Genomic DNA, 17,878 nt, shown 5'->3' with positions numbered 1-17,878 from the left:
CTCTTGGGTTCAAGTGATCCTCTTGCCTCAGACTCCCAAGTAGCTGGGACTACGGGCTTCCATCACAATGCTCAGCTATTTTTTAGAGATGAGGGGTCTCGCTCTTGCTCAGGCTGATCTCGAACTCCTAACCTCAGGCAGTCCACGTGCCTTAGCCTCCCAGAGTGCTAGGATTACAGGTGTGAGCCACCAAGCCTGGCCTAATTTTAAAGTTTTTTTGTTTGTTTGTTTGAGACATAGTGTCAAACTGTCACCCTGGATAGAGTTCTGTGGCATCATAGCTCATAGCAACCTCCAACTCTTGGGCTTAAGTGATCCTCTTGCCTCAGTTTTTCTATTTTTAGTAGAGATAGGTTCTTGCTTTTGCTCAGGCTGCACCCAGCCTTTAAAGTTTTTTTTTTTTTTTGCAGTTTTTGGCCAGGGCTGGGTTTGAACCTGTCACCTCTGGCATATGGGGCCAGCGCCCTACTCCTTTGAGCCACAGGAGCCGCCCTCCTTTAAAGTTTTTATATGTTGCCTAGGCTGGTCTTGAACTCCTGGCCTCAAGCAATCCTTCTTCAGCCTCCCAAAATGCTGGGATTACAGGTATGAGCCACAGCACCCAGCCTACACTTAATTATTTTAATGGATTCAAAATGTCCCTCACAGCCAGGGGAAGTGGCTCATGCCTGTAATCCCAGCACTCTGGGAGTTTGAGGGGGGTGGATTGCCTGACCTCAGGGGTTTGAGACCACCAGCCTGAGCAAGAGCAAGACACCATCCCTAAAAGTAGCTAGGCGCCGTGGTTGGGTACTCGGGAGGCTGAGGCAAGAGAATTGCTTAAGCCCCAGGAGTTTGAGGTTGCTGTGAGCTATGATGCCGTGGCACTCTACCAAGGGCCATAAAGACTTTGTCTCAGAAAAAGAAAAATGCCCCAAGGGCGGCGCCTGTGGCTCAGTCAGTAAGGCGCCGGCCCCATATACTGAGGGTGGCGGGTTCAAACCCGGCCCTGGCCAAACTGCAACCAAAAATAGCTGGGCGTTGTGGTGGGCACCTGTAGTCCCAGCTACTCGGGAGGCTGAGGCAAGAGAATTGCTTAAGCCCAGGAGTTGGAGGTTGCTGTGAGCTGTGTGAGTCCACGGCACTCTACTGAGGGCCATAAAGTGAGACTCTGTCTCCACAAAAAAAAAAAAAAATGCCCCAAGATTGGAATCTATGTATCTGATGTCTTTCTTTCTTTTTTTTTTTTTTTTGCAGTTTTTGGCCGGGGCTGGGTTTGAACCCACCACCTCCGGCATATGGGGCTGGTGCCCTACCACTTTGAGCCACAGGCGCCGCCCTGATGTCTTTCTACTGCCTATACTTGGGAACAAAACTCGATCAGCTACAGATGTCTCGGATACATCTCTCCCTTATTTTTGGCATCTGATGTTGCTGAGAAATTTGAAACAAATTTGTCTTCTTTTTCCAAAGTAAATTATTTCAGGTTAATGTGGGGGTACAAGCAATCAGGTCAAAATATTAGATTTAGTTAGGTAGAGTTCATCTTGTGGTTATGACCCCACTCAAAAGGTGTGCCAGCCTGTGCCCATTCGGTGAAAGCACCCTCTCCCTTCCCTTGTTACCCCTCCCCCCATATTGAATTGAAATGAGTTTTTCTCCTATTTGGGCATGCACTAGATCGCCCGCTGGCTTTGTATTAGTATTGAGTACATTGGATAATTGCTTTTCCACTCTTGTGATACTTTACTAAGAAGAATGTGTTTTAGCTCCTTCCAGGATATTACAAAAGATGTCACCATCTTTTTTATGGCTAAATAGTATTCCATAGTGTGCATGTACCACAATTTGTTAATCCATTCCTGAGTTGATGGGCATTTAGGTTGTTTCCATGTCCTGGCAATTGTAAACTGAGCTGCGCTAAACAATCTAGTACAAATGTCCTTATGATAAAATGATTTTTCTTCTAGGTAGATGCCTAATAGTGGGATTGTGGGGTCAAATGGGAGATCGAATTTGAGATCTTTGGGGATTCTCAATACTGCTTTCCAAAGAGGCTGTATGAATTCACAGTCCCACCAACAGTGTAAAAGTGTTCCTCTCTCTCCACATCTGCTCCAGAATCTGCAGCTTTGGGACTTTGTGATGTGGGCTAATCTTACTGGGGTTTGGTGCTATCTCAGGGTAGTTTTGATTTGCATTTCTCTGATGATTGGTACGATGAGCATTGTTTCATGGTTTTTAGCCATTCATCTGTTTTCCTTAGCGAAGGTTCTACTGGTGTCTCTTGCCCAGTGATATATGGGATTATTAGCTCTTTTTTGTTGATTCATTTGAGTTCTCTATGGATCCTAGTTGTCAAGCCTTTGTCTGATTCATAATATGCAAATACCTTTTCCCATTCTGAAGGTTGTCTATTTGCTTTGGTTGTGTCCTTAACTGTACAGAAGCTTTACAAATCTGCCTCCCTCCACCCCCACTATTGTAAGCAGTTTATTTTAATCCCTGGATGCTGTAAATTTTTTAGTTTAATTTTATAAATTGGGAACTGCAAATGGTTACATTGATGTTGATAGTTTTTAATTAATGTTGTCTGTTATGTAATGCGCTTTTTGATCCCCAAGTTCAGATCTTCAGGTCAGCTATGTTTTCCAGTATATATTTGAATATCATTTTAAGATCTTCTTCCCACTTTTTTTGTCCTTTGGTTTTTATTTTAGATACCTTTTCCCAAGACTGTTATCAACTTCACTATTTCAGTTTCTGTAATGTCAACTCTACACTTTGAGTTTCTGAAGTTCTTTCAATTTCCATAATTATCTCTCTCAATGTATTTTCCCTAGTTGTGCCAACTGCTGTTTCATCTTATTACTGCTACGTTTTCATCTCCTTTTAAAGTTCTTATTTCATAGACTCCATATTTGCTTTAATTTCCTTAAGAAGGAGCAAAATATTTATAGTTTCCTAGTGCAAATCTTCTAAGGAATATTCTTCATCTACCTTTTCTGCTTTGTGTTAATTTTCACCATTTTAATTTTGGGGTGTTTTCCTCATGTTTATGTGTTTTCTTTTTTATGCATATCTATCTTTGAATGAGGGCACTTGTAAGTCTCCTAATTGTCCAGCCTGTGCATATGGTATCTGGGCTTTTCCCAAACTGTCCACCTACCTTGTTCAGGGAGACGGGTTATGGTGGATCTTTCTGTTTAGTCCTTTAGATGCCTGAGGGAGTTGAATGCTGGGATCTTGAGCAGTAATTATTGGAAACTTATTTCCTGTGGCCCACTTGGGGAATGTTGCAGAAGCACTCAGAATTTGTTGCGTCCTCTGCTTCAGGATGAATCACACACTTTGGTAAGAAGCAAAGTCAAGAGAAATCCAGGGGCTCCTTATTTGCTGGATGTATTGCTTATCTATTGCCGTGGAATAAATTATCCAGAAACGTAGTGGCTTAAAATAACATTTAATATCTGACCATTTCTGTGGGTCAGGAAGATGGGTGTAGTTTAGCTGGTCTCTCTACTTCAGGGTCTCCTAGGAGACTGCAATCAAAGGGATGACTAGGAATGCAGTTCTCAAAGCCCGAATGGGGCAGGACCTGCTTCCAAGCTCACTCATGAGGTTATTGGGAAGGATGAGTTCCACGCAGGCCCTTGGGTGGAGAGCTATCCTCAACGACTTGTCATGGGACCCTTTCCAGGAGGCAGCTCACTGCAGGGCAACTGCAGGGTGGGGCAGGGGAGTGAGACAAAAGTCGCTGTCTTTTTTTTTTCTTTTCCCTCTCCCCCCCCCCCAGATGGGGTTCTATGGATTATTTTGGGGGACACATCCAAACCATAGCACAACTCAAATCCTGAAGCTGCTGACAAAGCAAGTGGGACAAAGTCAGCAATGCCTCTACTACAATTTATTCTAGATCACCTCCTGTGATATTGTGATTTATAGTAAGAAATACATATTTGGATTTCATCCCTGTTCCTGGCACGAAGCTCCTGAAACCCAGGGAATTACCTAAGTGACAAGAATGGAAGGAGTATCTTTTGTTATTCATAACAAGCCTCTTTTTTTTTTTTTGCCTTTTTCAATCACACCTGAATTTATAATTAGGTGACTTTTGAAAGTCCTCTAAGGATAGAGAACTGGTTGCCAGGGGAACCAGCAGTGTGATTAGAGGGTTGGAGCTTTTATCCCCAAAGCCTCCCACCTCTGGAAATTGACTTAGTCACCAATGGCCAATAGTTTACTCACTCGTGCCTACCTAATGAAGCTGCCACAAATACCCAAAAGGACCAGGTTCAGGGAGCTTCCAGAATGGTGAACACAGGAGGAGCTGGGAGGATTGCATACCTGGGAGGGCAGGGAAGTCCCACACTCCTTCCCATGTACCTTGCCCTACACACCTCTTCTCTCTGGCTGTTCCTCAGTTTTATCCATTTATAACAACACGGTAACCTGGTAAATAAACTGTGAGCCCCTAATCCTAAGCCCCTCTGCTGTGTGGACCCCTTCTTGGCCAAAGAGGACCCCAGAAAATCCTTAAAACTGAGTTCCTGACCATGAAAGGGAGGGAGGTAGGCACATGTCGGACAATAAATTATTAACCTAAGGCCATACAGGGCAAAGGTTGAATCACCTGCAGGCAGGAAAAAAACAACAACAACCAAAAAAAAACTCCTGCATATCATTATTGGGCTAAAATCACTAATAGGCCATCAATTTGTTTAAGAGATCACTTGAATTGGTATACTGTGGCTTGTCTCTGATTAACCAACTTCCTTATCTTAAAACATTCCAAGCCTTTAGACAAAACTTTACTTCTGTAACCAATTACAAATAAAAGAATCTCTGAACCCATCTATAACCGATAAGCACCACCCCCTCCCGCCCCCGGGTTTGGAGATGCCTCACCTTTCTGGGCCAAACCAACGTACCCCTTCTATATACTGGTTTGTGATTGATTTTACAATTGTGTAACTCTTGTCTCCATGAATGTATAAAAGCAAACTGTAACCTGGCTGCCTCTGGCATGTTTTCTCAGAACATCTGGAGGCCATGTGCTCTGAGTCCATGGTCACACATATTTGCCACAGAATAAACCTCTTTAAATGATTTTAGAGTTTGGGATTTTTTTTCCCATTAACAGTTGTTTTCCTGAGTTCTGGGAGCTGTTCTGGCAAATGATCAAACTCAAGGAGGGCATCATGGGACCCTCTGATTTACAGCTGGTCAGTCAGAAACACCAGGTGATATATCGCCTGGACTTTCAAGGGATATTTGAAGTGAGAGGCAGTCGGATGGGGCTGAACTCACAGTCACAAGGTCTAACTTCAGGTAAATAATGTCAGAACTAAACTGTATTGTAGGATACCCAGTTGGTGGAGAAACCAACTGGCAAAATGGAGAACTGCTTGGTGTGGGAAACCCCTCCCCACCTAGTTTCAGAAGTGATGCATTGAGTTTTTTTCTTTAGTTGTTGTAGAGAAGGAAGCACTTTTTTCTTAAACAGCTTGTGTCAGGTCTTGCTAAAAAGAAATAGTATAAGCTGGGTGAGGTGGCTCACTCCTGTAACCCTAGCACTCTGGGAGGCACAGGCAGGTGGATTGCCTGAGCTTAGGAGTTTAAGACCAGCCGGAGCAAGACCCTGTCTCTAAAAATAACCAGGCATTGGGGAAGATGCCTGTAGTCCCAGCTACTCGGGAAACTGAGGCAAGAGGATCACTTGAGCCTAAGAGTTTGAAGTTGCTGTAAGCTATTCTTGCAGGAAGATGAGACCCAACGGAGAGAAAGAGCACCCAAACACCATGTTTTTATTCACCAGCTTACGGGATAGAAGAATTCCAAATGGCCTCACTCCCCGACTGCCTTGGTCTTTCCCTTTTTATTGACAGTCAAAAAGTTCCACCCCACAGGTAACCTTCTCATTGGCCAGTTTTTTTGTTTGTTTTTTTTTGTAGAGACATAGAGTCTCACTGTACCGCCCTCCGGTAGAGTGCCGTGGCGTCACACGGCTCACAGCAACCTCTAACTCTTGGGCTTACACGATTCTCTTGCCTCAGCCTCCCCAGCAGCTGGGACTACAGGCGCCTGCCACAATGCCCGGCTATTTTTTTGTTGCAGTTTGGCCGGGGCTGGGTTCGAACCCGCCACCCTTGGCATATGGGGCTGGCACCCTACTCACTTAACCACAGGCGCCGCCCCAAAAAAATTTTTAGTAATTTTAAAAACAGTTATAATACATACACCATATGACTACCTATAAATTAACAAAATTTCTTTAGCATCGTTAAATATCCAAAGCCCAAGTAGCTCTGCAAATATTCTTCCTTCAATTCAAACTCCTGGGCTGGAGCATCTGCTTAATGGAGCTTGGTCACAAGACTGCACTATATCTGCCAAAGCGTGGTGAGGAAGGGTATTTTTTGCTTGTTTTTGTTTTGAGAAAGAGTTTCACTTAGTTGCCCTTATTAGTGTGCTATGGCCTCATAGCTCACAGCAACCTCAGACTCTTGGGCTCAAGCAATTCTCTTGCCAAAGGCTATCCAGTAGCTGGGACTACAGGCGCCCACCCCAGTGCCTGGCTATTTTTAGAGAGGTCTCGATCTGGCTCAGGCTGGTCTCCAACCTGTAAGCTCAGGCACTCCACCTGCCTCAGCCTCCCAGAGTGCTAGAATTACAGGCCTGAGCCACCACGCCCAGCAGGAGAGGAAAGGTTTAACCGCCTTCAGACCCCACAACCCTCGCATCAGAGGACCCTTCTGAGGTGGGCAAATCAAAAGAGATGGCTTTCCATTACACGTAGTATAGACAGTAATGCATAAGAGAGAGGGATTGAGGGCGGCGTCTGTGGCTCAAAGGAGTAGGGCACAGGCCCCATATGCCGGAGGTGGCGGGTTCAAACCCAGCTCCACCAAAAACTGCAAAAAAAAAAGAAAAAGAAAGAAAGAGGGAGTGGCCAGTATTAAACTGAGTTCTGTGAGATGGGTAGAATGTAGGTACCCAGAGAGACCAGATGATAGAGTATATTTTTAATAAAATAATCAGCGTAATAATAAGAAACTTCAGAAAATAAAGAAATGAAAAATCGTCATTAAAAGTCTCCTTACCTTGGGCGGCTCCTGTGGCTCAGTGAGTAGGGCGCGGGCCCCATATGCCGAGGGTGGCGGGTTCAGGCCCAGCCCCGGCCAAACTGCAACCAAAAAATGGCCGGGCATTGTGGCGGGCGCCTGTAGTCCCAGCTGCTCGGGAGGCTGAGGCAGGAGAATCGCGTAAGCCTAAGAGTTAAGAGGTTGCTGTGAGCCGTGTGCCACTACGGCACTCTACCCGAGGGCGGTACAGTGAGACTCTGTCTCTACAAAAAAAAAAAAAAACTGAAAAGGTTAAAAGTCTCCTTACCCATCCAGGCATGGTGGCTCACACCTGTAATCCTAGCACTCTGGGAGGCTGAGGGGGGAGGATTAGAGGTCAGAGTTCAAGAACAGCCTGAGCAAGACCCAGACAATGTCTCTACTAAAAATAGAAAAAAATAGCTGAGTGGGGTGTCGTGGCAGATGCCTGCAGTCCCAGCTGAGGCAGAAACATTGCTTGAGCCCAGGAGTTTCAGGCTGCTATGAGCTAGGCTCAGGCTAGCTCAGGCGACAGAGCTTACCCAAAAGAAGCTACTCAGGTTTGTTTCTCAGTGATTTCCCTTTTCTGTCTCTCTTTCTATAGGTTACTTGTTTTTGTTTTTGTTTTTGTTTTTTGTAGAGACAGAGTCTCACTGTACCGCCCTCGGGTAGAGTGCCGTGGCATCACATGGCTCACAGCAACCTCTAACTCTTGGGCTTACGCGATTCTCTTGCCTCAGCCTCCCGAGCAGCCGGGACTACAGGCACCCGCCATAATGCCCGGCTATTTTTTGGTTGCAGTTTGGCCGGGGCTGGGTTTGAACCCGCCACCCTCAGTATATGGGGCTGGTGCCCCGCTCACTGAGCCACAGGCGCCACCCTCTGTAGGTTACTTGTAACCATACCACACATTCCTATATTTTTGTATATGTAAACATACCACAATATCCCTATATATTTTTTTGGTTATTGGCCGGGGCTGGGTTTGAACCCGCCACTTCTGGCATATGGGAGCGGCACCCTACTCCTTGAGCCACAGGTGCCGCCCCTATCCCTATATTTTTATTTAACAGGGTGTCATGAAAATTTATCTATGTTACTATGAGCTGTGTACAAACATAATTTTTTTTGTTGTTGTTGAGACAGGGTCCCACCCTATGCCCCTGAGCAGAGTGCAGTGGGCGTGGTAGCTCACCGCAACCTCAGACTCGGGCTGCGGGCACCCCGCTGCCTCAGCCTCCGGAAGCCGCTGGGATTACAGGTGCTCACCGGGGCACCCGGCTGGGTTTTTCCATTTTTTTTCATGAGTCGGGGTCTCACTGTTGCTCAGGGTAGTCTCGAACTCCTGAGCTCGAGCAATTCTCCCTCCTCAGCCTCCCACAGTGCTGGGATTACAGGCGTGAGCCACCGCGCCCGACAATTTTTAATAGATATATACCATTTCATTAAGAAAATGTTCCAGGGTCGGGTGTGGTGGCTCACACCTGTAATCCCAGCACTCTGGAAGGCAGGTGGATTGCCTGAGCTCACAGGTTCAAGACCAGCCTGTGCTAGAGCGAGCCCATGTCTCTAAAAATAGCCAGGTGTTGTGGTGGGTGCCTATAAATCCCAGCTACTCAGGTAGCTGAAGCAAGAGGATCGCTTGAGCCCAAGAGTTGAGGTTGCTGTGAGCTATGATACTACGGCATGCTACTGAGGGTGACACAGTGAGACTCTGTCTCAAAAAAAAAAAAAGTCCCATGGTTTATTTGACTAGTACCACATGTTTTGACATTTATTCTGATTCCATTTTTTCCAATTATAAATAACCATGATGAACATTCATCACCATAGAGCTTTTTTTCTGGTGTTAAAATTATTTTTTTATTTATCGAGGCAGAATCTCACTCTGTTGTCCTGGGTAGAGTACCATGGCCTCGCAGCTTATTGCAACCTCAAACTTTTTTGTTTCTCGGGTCATTTGCCAGGGCAGTGAAGAGTGCAATATTTTACTGTGATGTTTACAAGCAATCCTGGCATTTGATCTTTCCTGCCATTAGAATTTGAGAGCAGTGCGCGGCTCCTGTGGCTCAGTGAGTAGGGCGCCAGCCCCATATACCGAGAGTGGTGGGTTCAAACCTAGCCCCGGCCAAACTACAACAAAAAAATAGCCGGGCGTTGTGGGGAGCACCTGTAGTCTCAGCTACTCGGGAGGCTGAGGCAAGAAAATTGCCTAAGTCCAAGAGCTGGAGGTGGTTGTGAGCTGTGACATCACAGCCGGCACTCTACTGAGGACGACAAGATAAGACTCTTATCTCTAAAAAAAAAAAAAAAGAATTTGACAGCACTAAAAATGAGGGCCAGACTCAAATGCAAGAGCTGCATCTAGCTGGTCCTCTCTGGAATTAAGTAACATCATCAACGACATGGCTTGGTTTAGTGTCCTCCGGTTTACACAGCTCACTCTGGACAGATTTCTCTTCTGAGAAATCTGAGGGCAACTTATGTGACATGTTCAGATCAGTTTATATAAGATTTCCTCTTCCTCCCTAGATTGAACCGTCAGAGGCTTTCACGGTTACCTGTCAACCAACCTGAAGAGGGGCCATCCAATTTGTGATTAAGTCTGGCGAGATATTCACCCGAGCCAGTGTCCCCTTGCCAGCCTGCACACCTTCAGACTGCTCCAGACAATCAGCTGCTAGTCACGTGGGGAAAGCAAACAAAGTTGAATGTGGTCTTTGGCAAAGCATTAGAAAGGCAGCAAATACGTTTCAAAATAAATCATGCAGTGCATCCCAAAGCCAATGTGATTAAAAAGAAACATGCAAACACAGGCTGTTCTGTTACTATAATAATCAACCTTCAGCTGGTCAAATTGTCCATTTACGTCTGGACATCATGATGTTTCTGATGTTATTTTTTTTTTTTTTTTTTTTGGCCGGGGCTGGGTTTGAACCCGCCACCTCCGGCATATGGGACCTGCGCCCTACCCGCTGAGCCACAGGCGCCGCCCCTGATGTTATTTTTTTTCAGAACAGACCATTTCATCCCCAGGGCAATGGGGTTTGTTAAAGAACTTGGCAAGTAAATGTATATTCTCTAAAGGGGGAAAGTCTTGTATTTAACTGGTAATCAGTAATTGGTATTTCTAAAATAAGTTTAACATCGTGTTCTAGTGTGTGCTACAGGGTTAACAGCTCGTTGTCACCTTGTGCTTTTTCTTTAAAAGCTAGCCAGCTGCCCCAACAGCTCGCAGAGGCTGCCTCTGTGCCTTTGTCCCTTGCTCACGTTCCCTTTAAGATTTGTCGGTGTTTCAGCTGGTAAAGTTCCAAGTGCCCTCTGGACTCATTGGCACGATGCGAGAATTTTCCAATTTGGAAGAGAAAGAACCTGTTCTCCAAGGAAGGCTCTTCAAGGTAATTGCTAGAGGTTCTTGCCACTACCTTTGGCAACCTTCGGCCACAAATCCCAGTTGCTGTTAAGAGGAGCTCGAAACTCACAGCTGGGAAAATGGGAGTTCGGGGTGGACTAGTGGAGACCTTTGAAATCAGTGACCTCTGGAGACAGGAATCGGGGGAGAGGCCAGTGCAGGCAAAGGCAGCTGAATTTTTCCTCCCAAGATAAGGACAATGGCTCTGGCCATCACTGAGGTTTTCATTGTCTTCCTTTTGCTAAAGAGCTTCAGCGAAGGGGCATTGGCCAAGGAAGCCTCTTGTAGGGAGAGAACAGTACTTATTTGGAGGAAAGACTTTAACAAGTCACCTGGTTTGGGGAGAGGCACCCCAGGGTGTGCTTGGATAAGAGAAGATTGGTGGCTAATTAGAGCAGGGCTGCAAGAGGAGGTGGGGTGGCCAGGGGGACAAGGAGAAGAAAAAAATGGAGAATAAGACTTGGAGAAGGGGCTGGTGCAGGCGCTCCTCTCGCCAGTAAACCTAGCACACGAAGAGGCCGAGGCAGGAGGATCCCTTGAGCTCAGACATTTGAGACCAGCCTGAGCTGGAATAAACTAAGGCAAACTCATTGATTCTGGACCAAACATTTTCCTGTTTCCTCCAGTATTAGGCAGGTCTCTATTTTAGCAAAGGCTCTTTCCAAAGGCTTTTGTCACCAAATGCTGACATTTGTCATGTTTACTCCTCCTAGGGTGCATGCCCAGCCCCATTACAGACCTCCAGAAGACCCTAGTCACCATCGCAGGCCCTTTTGATCAATAAGACAGAAGTGAGCAGCAGTGGCCAGGAGGAGATGTGACAAAAGACAGTGCAGATGAGACTCACGCATGCTCCACCCCCACAGGAGAGTGTAAGGAGTGGAGAGGACAACTGGCTCACTGCTGCAGTCACAATAATAACAGTGTCCTTACTGCGTACTTGCTAAATGCCACGCACTGTGCTTTACCGGTCTTAATTCACTTACTCAACTACCTATGATCTGAGGTCATGATTCTACCCATTTTTCAGACAAAGAACTTAAAGTACAGCAAGTTTAAATAACTTTCCCAAGATGACACAGTTAAAAAGTGGCACATGTGCTCATCGTACCTAATTATTAGAGAACTGCAAACCAAAACCGTACTGAAATACCATCTAACCCCAGCGAGAGTGGCCCACATCACAAAATCTCAAAACTGCAGATGCTGGTGTGGATGTGGAGAGAAAGGAACACCTTTACACTGCTGGTGGGACTGCAAACTAGTACAACCTTTTTGGAAGGAAGTATGGAGAATCTTCAATTAACTCAAGCTAGACCTCCCGTTAGATCCTGCAATCCCATTACTGGGCATCTACCCAGAAGAAAAAAAAATCCTTTTATCATAAGGACACTTGCACTAGACTGTTTATTGCAGCTCAATTTACAATTGCCGAACTGTGGAAACAGCCTAAATGCCCACCAACCCAGCAATGGATTAATAAGCTGTGGTATATGTATACCATGGAATACTATTCAGCCATTAAAAAAGATGGAGACTTTACATCCTTTGCATTAACCTGGATGGAAGTGGAAGACATTATTCTTAGTAAAGCATCACAAGAATGGAGAAGCACGAATCCTATGTATTCAATTTTGATATGAGGACAATTAATGGTGGGGTGGGGGAAGGGGACAGCAGAAAGAGAAAGAAAGGGGGGGGGTTGGGGAAAGGAAGAGCAGAGAGAGGGAAGGGGGTGGGGTCTCAGTGTGTGACACACCTCTTAGGGGCAAGACACAATTGTAAGAGGGACTTTGCCTAACAAATGCAATCGGTGTAACCTGGTTTCTTGTACCCTCAATGAATCCTCAACAGTAAAAAAAAAAAAAAAAAAAAAAGTGGCATGTGGGAGATTTGAACCCATGGAGATAATGTCCAGAGCCCACACTCTTAATCATGATTTTTTTTTTTTTTTCTGAGACAGAGTCTCAAGCTGTCGCCCTGGGTAGAGTGCTGTGGCATCACAGCAACCTCAAACTCTTGGGCTTAAGTGATTCTCTGGCCTCAGCCTCCCAAGTAGCTTGGGACTACAGGCACCCACCACAATGTCCGACTAATTTTTTTGTCGTTGTTGAGACAGGATCTTATTCTCTCACCCAGGCTGGATTACAGAGGGGCATGAGCATAGCTCACTGCAGCCTCAAACTCATAGGCTCAAGAGATCCTCCTGCCTCAGCCTCCTGAGTGGCTGGGAGTATGGGCACAAGCCTGGATAATTTCACAATTTTTAATAGAGGTGAGGTCTCACTATGTTGACTAGGTTGGTCTCAAACTTCTGGCCTCAAGCAGTTCTCTTGCCTTGGCCTCCCAAAGTGTCAGCCACTTCTTAACCCTCATGATATTATAAGCACAAAATAGAACTACAACATTCTAAAGTGTCTGACAAGATAGAGTTTATGTTCTATTGACAGTGGATAGTATCATCATACTTTTAAACTCACCGCAATTTATATTTATTTATTTATTTGTTTGAGACAGAGTCTCAAGCTGTCGCCCTGGGTAGAGTACCGTAGAGTCACAGCTCACAGCAACCTCAAACTCTTTGGGCTTAAGCGATTCTCTTGCCTTAGCTGCCCAGGCAGCTGAGACTACAAACACCCACCACCACAACGCCCGGCTATTTTTTTTTGGTTGTAGTTGTCATTGTTGTTTGGCAGTCTCAGGCTAGATTCAAACTCACCTGCCCCAGTGTATGTGGCTGGCGCCCTAGCTGCTAAGCTACAGGCACGGAGCCACCACAAAAAAAAAATTTTTAGAGCCATTTTACCCATTGCCTCTGAAAAATCTCTCCCCTTCAATATCTCAGAGGCAATATTTCTAAAAATAAAAGCTTAACTATTTTTTCCTACAATGCCCTCCAATCTGCACCCTTTTTTTACCCACATTGTAGCAAATGGCTCTACCCAGACGTCCAAGTCACAGACCTGGGGATCTCCGTGGACGTCCCCTCTCCTCACCTCTGCTTTCAGTCAGTTGCCAAAGCCAGTTGATTTTACCCCGTTAGTCTCTAAGGTTGTCTGCCCCCTCCCTCACTCCGTCCTTGGTTGTGTGTGCCCACAGGTCTCCCTGGGTCCCTCTGACACACTCAGAGCTCACGGCTGTGCCTCCAGTCTGCCCTGCCAGCCATGCTATACCCCAAAGCTACAGGGATGTTTCTGAAATGAATGGTTGCTGCCCTGACAACCCACACGAAGCTCCCGACCATCTTTACATGACACCTAAACTTCTCGTGGAGCTGAAGGTCTTTATGATCTGCACCTTCCACCCTGGGGCTTCCTCTCTGCTGACTTCTCCCTTATGTGCCATAAGAACCACAATACTGGGTGGCGCCTGTAGCTCAGTGAGTAGGGTGCCGGCCCCATATGCCGAGGGTGGCGGGTTCAAACCCAGCCCCGGCCAAACTGCAACAAAAAAAAGCCGGGCGTTGTGGCGGGCGCCTGTAGTCCCAGCTGCTCGGAAGGCTGAGGCAAGAGAATCGCCTAAGCCCAAGAGTTAGAGGTTGCTGTGAGCCGTGTGATGCCACGGCACTCTACCCGAGGGCGGTACAGTGAGACTCTGTCTCTACAAAAAAAAAAAAAAAAAAGAACCACAATACTTTTAAGGACTCAAGAGCATGTTTTTCATTTCTATAAAATCAGAAAGAAAATATAGACTTTTAAATCAAGAAAAGTGAGCTGGGCATGGTGGCTCACACCTGTAATCCTAACACTCTGGGAGGCCGAAGTGGGTGGATTGCCTGAGCTTAGGAGTTCAAGACAAGACCTGCCTAAGCCAGAACAAGAACTTGTCTCTACCAAAAAAATAACCAAGCATGTCTCGGCGCCTGTGGCTCAAGCGGCTAAGGCACCAGCCATATACACCTGCGCTGGCAGGTTCAAATCCAGCCTGGGCCCGCCGAACTTCAATGACGGCTGCAACCAAAAAATCGCCAGACTTTGTGGCAGGTCCTATAGTCCCAGCTACTTGGGAGGCTGAGGCAGGAGAATCGCTTAAGCCCAGGAGTTGGAGGTTGCTGTGAGCTGTGATGCCATAGCACTCTACCCAGGGTGACAGCTTGAGGCTCCGTCTCAAAGATAAATAAATAAATAAGTAATAACCAAGCATTGTGGCAGGCACCTGTAATCCCAGCTACTTGGGAGGCTAAGGCAGGAGGATCACTTGAACCCAGGTGTTTGAGGTTGCTGTGAGCTATAATGACAGCTTGGCATTCTACCCAGGGCAAGAGAGTGAGACTCTATTTCAAAAATAAATAAATAAATAGATAAATAAATAATTAAATATCAAGAAATGTGTTGTAATATATAATAGTAATATATATGTCCTCCCCAACACAGTTATAAAACATAAATTTTAACTTTTTTTTTTTTAAGACAGATCCTCACTCTGTTGCCCACGCTAAAGTGCCATGGCCTCAGCCTACCTCCCAGCAACCTCAAACTCCTGGGCACAAGCAATCCTCCTGCCTCTGCATCCCAAGTACCTGGGACTACAGTTGCCCGCCAGAACACCCAGCTAATTTTTCTATTTTTAGCATTAACAGGGGGTCTCGCTCTTGCTCAGGCTGTCAGGGGGTCTCGCTCTTGCTCAGGAACTCCTGAACTCAAGGGATCCTCCCACCTTGGCCTCTCAGAGTGCTGGGATTACAGGCATGAGCCATCACCCGGCCTCGACATATTTTTTTAGTGGAGGGAGAGGCCCACATCAGCAAAAGTACCTATAGTTCTCAAAAGCCATCATGTGACTCAGTAGTTGGGATACATTTCTGCCATCTGCCCTCTCTGGCTAACTCTTCCTCATGAGTCCTACTCTTAGTTCATAAGTCTTTTCTAACCCCCCAAATTGGACCAAGTATGGTCCTGGGGCACCCTGCCCTCGTCTGTACCACAGCACATGGGACCAGATATGGCCCAGAAACTCCGCAACAGCAAGCTTAAGTTTGGCTCATTCACATGACCCAAGTATCTGGCATGTAGTACGGGCTCAACAAAAACTACTGAATGAATACACTGCTGTTAGAAGGGCAACTGGGCACATGTGCAGAAACCCCGGAAGAGTCTGCATTCTTTGTGATTTCCCTCCTATCAGAGGCCACAGAGCAGAGCGGGAGGCTGACAGCCTGGTTGGAATGCCATCTCTGTTGCTTCAGGACCTGGAGCAAGTCCTGGCTTAATGTCCTCATCACTGCCTCAGTTTCCTCATCTGTAATGTAGGGGTAATAACAGCTCCTAATATCTTAGGATACCAGGAAAATCAAATGAGTTAATATTTGGAAAGCACTTGTCACAGGGCCAAACACGGTACATACTTGTAAAGCAATGAGAATTTACCTTAAGGGGATCCTGAAGGGTGCAGGGATGCTTTAGTTTTGTGGCAGATAATGGCTTCAGATGTCACAATGCATGTGTACTTTCTGTGCATTCTTCTCCACCTCTTGCTCATTCCCTGTGTTTGATTTCCTCCTTTCTTAGAACTCTGTAAAAGTACGTGCTACACTGAGAGATAAATGCCTTCTCCCTCCTGGGCTGGAGGCTGGGCATGGTGGCTCACACCTGAAATCCTAGCACTCTGGGAAGCCAAGGTGAATGGATCACTTGAGCTCAGGAGTTACTAAAAATAGAAAAATTAGTTGGGCATTGTGGTGGGCACCTCTAGTCCAAGCTACTTGGGAGGCTGAGGCAGGAGGATCACTTAAGCCCAAGAGCTTGAGGTTGCTGTGAGCTATGTACTCTAGCCCAGGCAAGACTCTGTCTCAAAAAAAAAAAAAAAATTGTAGCTGAATAAATTCGGGTGTGTATTTGTCCTTTGTGTTCAGTAAAGAATGAACTGGGCAAGTCTGAGATGCTTCTGAGGTTTTAAATCTTGTACATTTCAAAGAGAGGTCTGGCTCTTGAGAGTCTCCCAGAGGTAATCTCTAAGCTTCTACAACACCCTGCCCAAGAAGAGTATCTTTGTGTCTCTGGGGCCTTGAACTGGCTAGAAAGTTTATGCCAACATGTGATTTATGGAGGCGACCCTGGACCAGGCTGTATCAGTTTGACTTCCAGATGAGATGGACATTGAGTGACAAAGGTCATGCCCATGTGATCAGCCCTCACACAAGAAAGACGCCAAGACTCAGATTAGCTTTCCTGGTGTGATAAGCCTTACATGCTGTCACCCATCATTGCTGGCAAAATTAAGCACTGTCTGTACTAGAGACTTGGCCATGGAGCTCTGAAGCAAACACTGCAGCTCACGAGAAGGATCCAGGGTTGAGCAGAGACGATGAGACCCTTGAACACCATCTCGCAGAGCCATGTGGCTGGGGAGAATTGTCTCAAGAAGAGCATGAGTTCTAAAGCTGAGCTGGCTCCTGAATGCTATCAGTTAACTGAACTTCATGCACCTGGGAAGTGAGTCCATCCTCAGGTAGGGATCTGAACAGTTCATCTCTGTGTCTTACAGTGAATGAGTTATCTATTGCTGTATAACAAATCCCCTCCAAAAGAAACAGTGGCTTAAAACAACAAATGTTAGTTCTCACACAGTTTCTGTGGTCAGGAGACCAGGCATGGCTCAGCAGGGTGAAGGTCTTGCAGGAGGTTTCAGTCAAGCTGTCACCTGGGACAACAGTCTACTCTGAAGGCTTAGCTGGATGGAGGATCCAGATCCCAGCTAACACGGGGCTGTTGGCCGGCCTTGGCCCCTCATCACATGAGCCTCTCAATGGGGCTGCCTCCTGGCATGGTGGCTGGCTTCCTCCAGAGTGAGCAATCCATGAGAAGAGGAGAAAGAGGAGCCGTGGTCTTTTATAATCTTGGAAGTGACGTTCCATCTGTTTGCTGCATTCTCTTTTTTAGAAGCGAGTCAATGTATCTAGTTCACTTTCTTTTTTTTTTTTTTTATAGAGACAGAGTCTCACTTTATGGCCTTAGTAGAGTGCCATGGCGTCACACGGCTCACAGCAACCTCCAACTCCTGGGCTTAGGCAATTCTCCTGCCTCAGCCTCCCGAGTAGCTGGGACTACAGGCGCCCGCCACAACGCCCGGCTATTTTTTGGCTGCAGTTTGGCCAGGGCTGGGTTTGAACCCGCCACCCTCGGTATATGAGGCTGGTGCCTTACCGACTGAGCCACAGGCACCACCCCTCACTATGATTCTTATTCACTCAAGATTCATCTGGTAATTGCTAAGTCATGGAAAAAGCCCAAGTGCCCATCGATCCACGAATGGATTAATAAATTGTGGTATATGTACACCATGGAATATTATGCAGCCTTAAAGAAAGATGGAGACTTTACCTCTTTCATGTTTACATGGATGGAGCTGGAACATATTCTTCTTAGTAAAGTGTCTCAAGAATGGA

The sequence above is a fragment of the Nycticebus coucang genome, chromosome 18 (assembly GCF_027406575.1).
Source record: "Nycticebus coucang isolate mNycCou1 chromosome 18, mNycCou1.pri, whole genome shotgun sequence".
Classification (NCBI taxonomy): Eukaryota; Metazoa; Chordata; class Mammalia; order Primates; family Lorisidae; genus Nycticebus; species Nycticebus coucang.
This window is presented reverse-complemented; position numbering follows the sequence as displayed.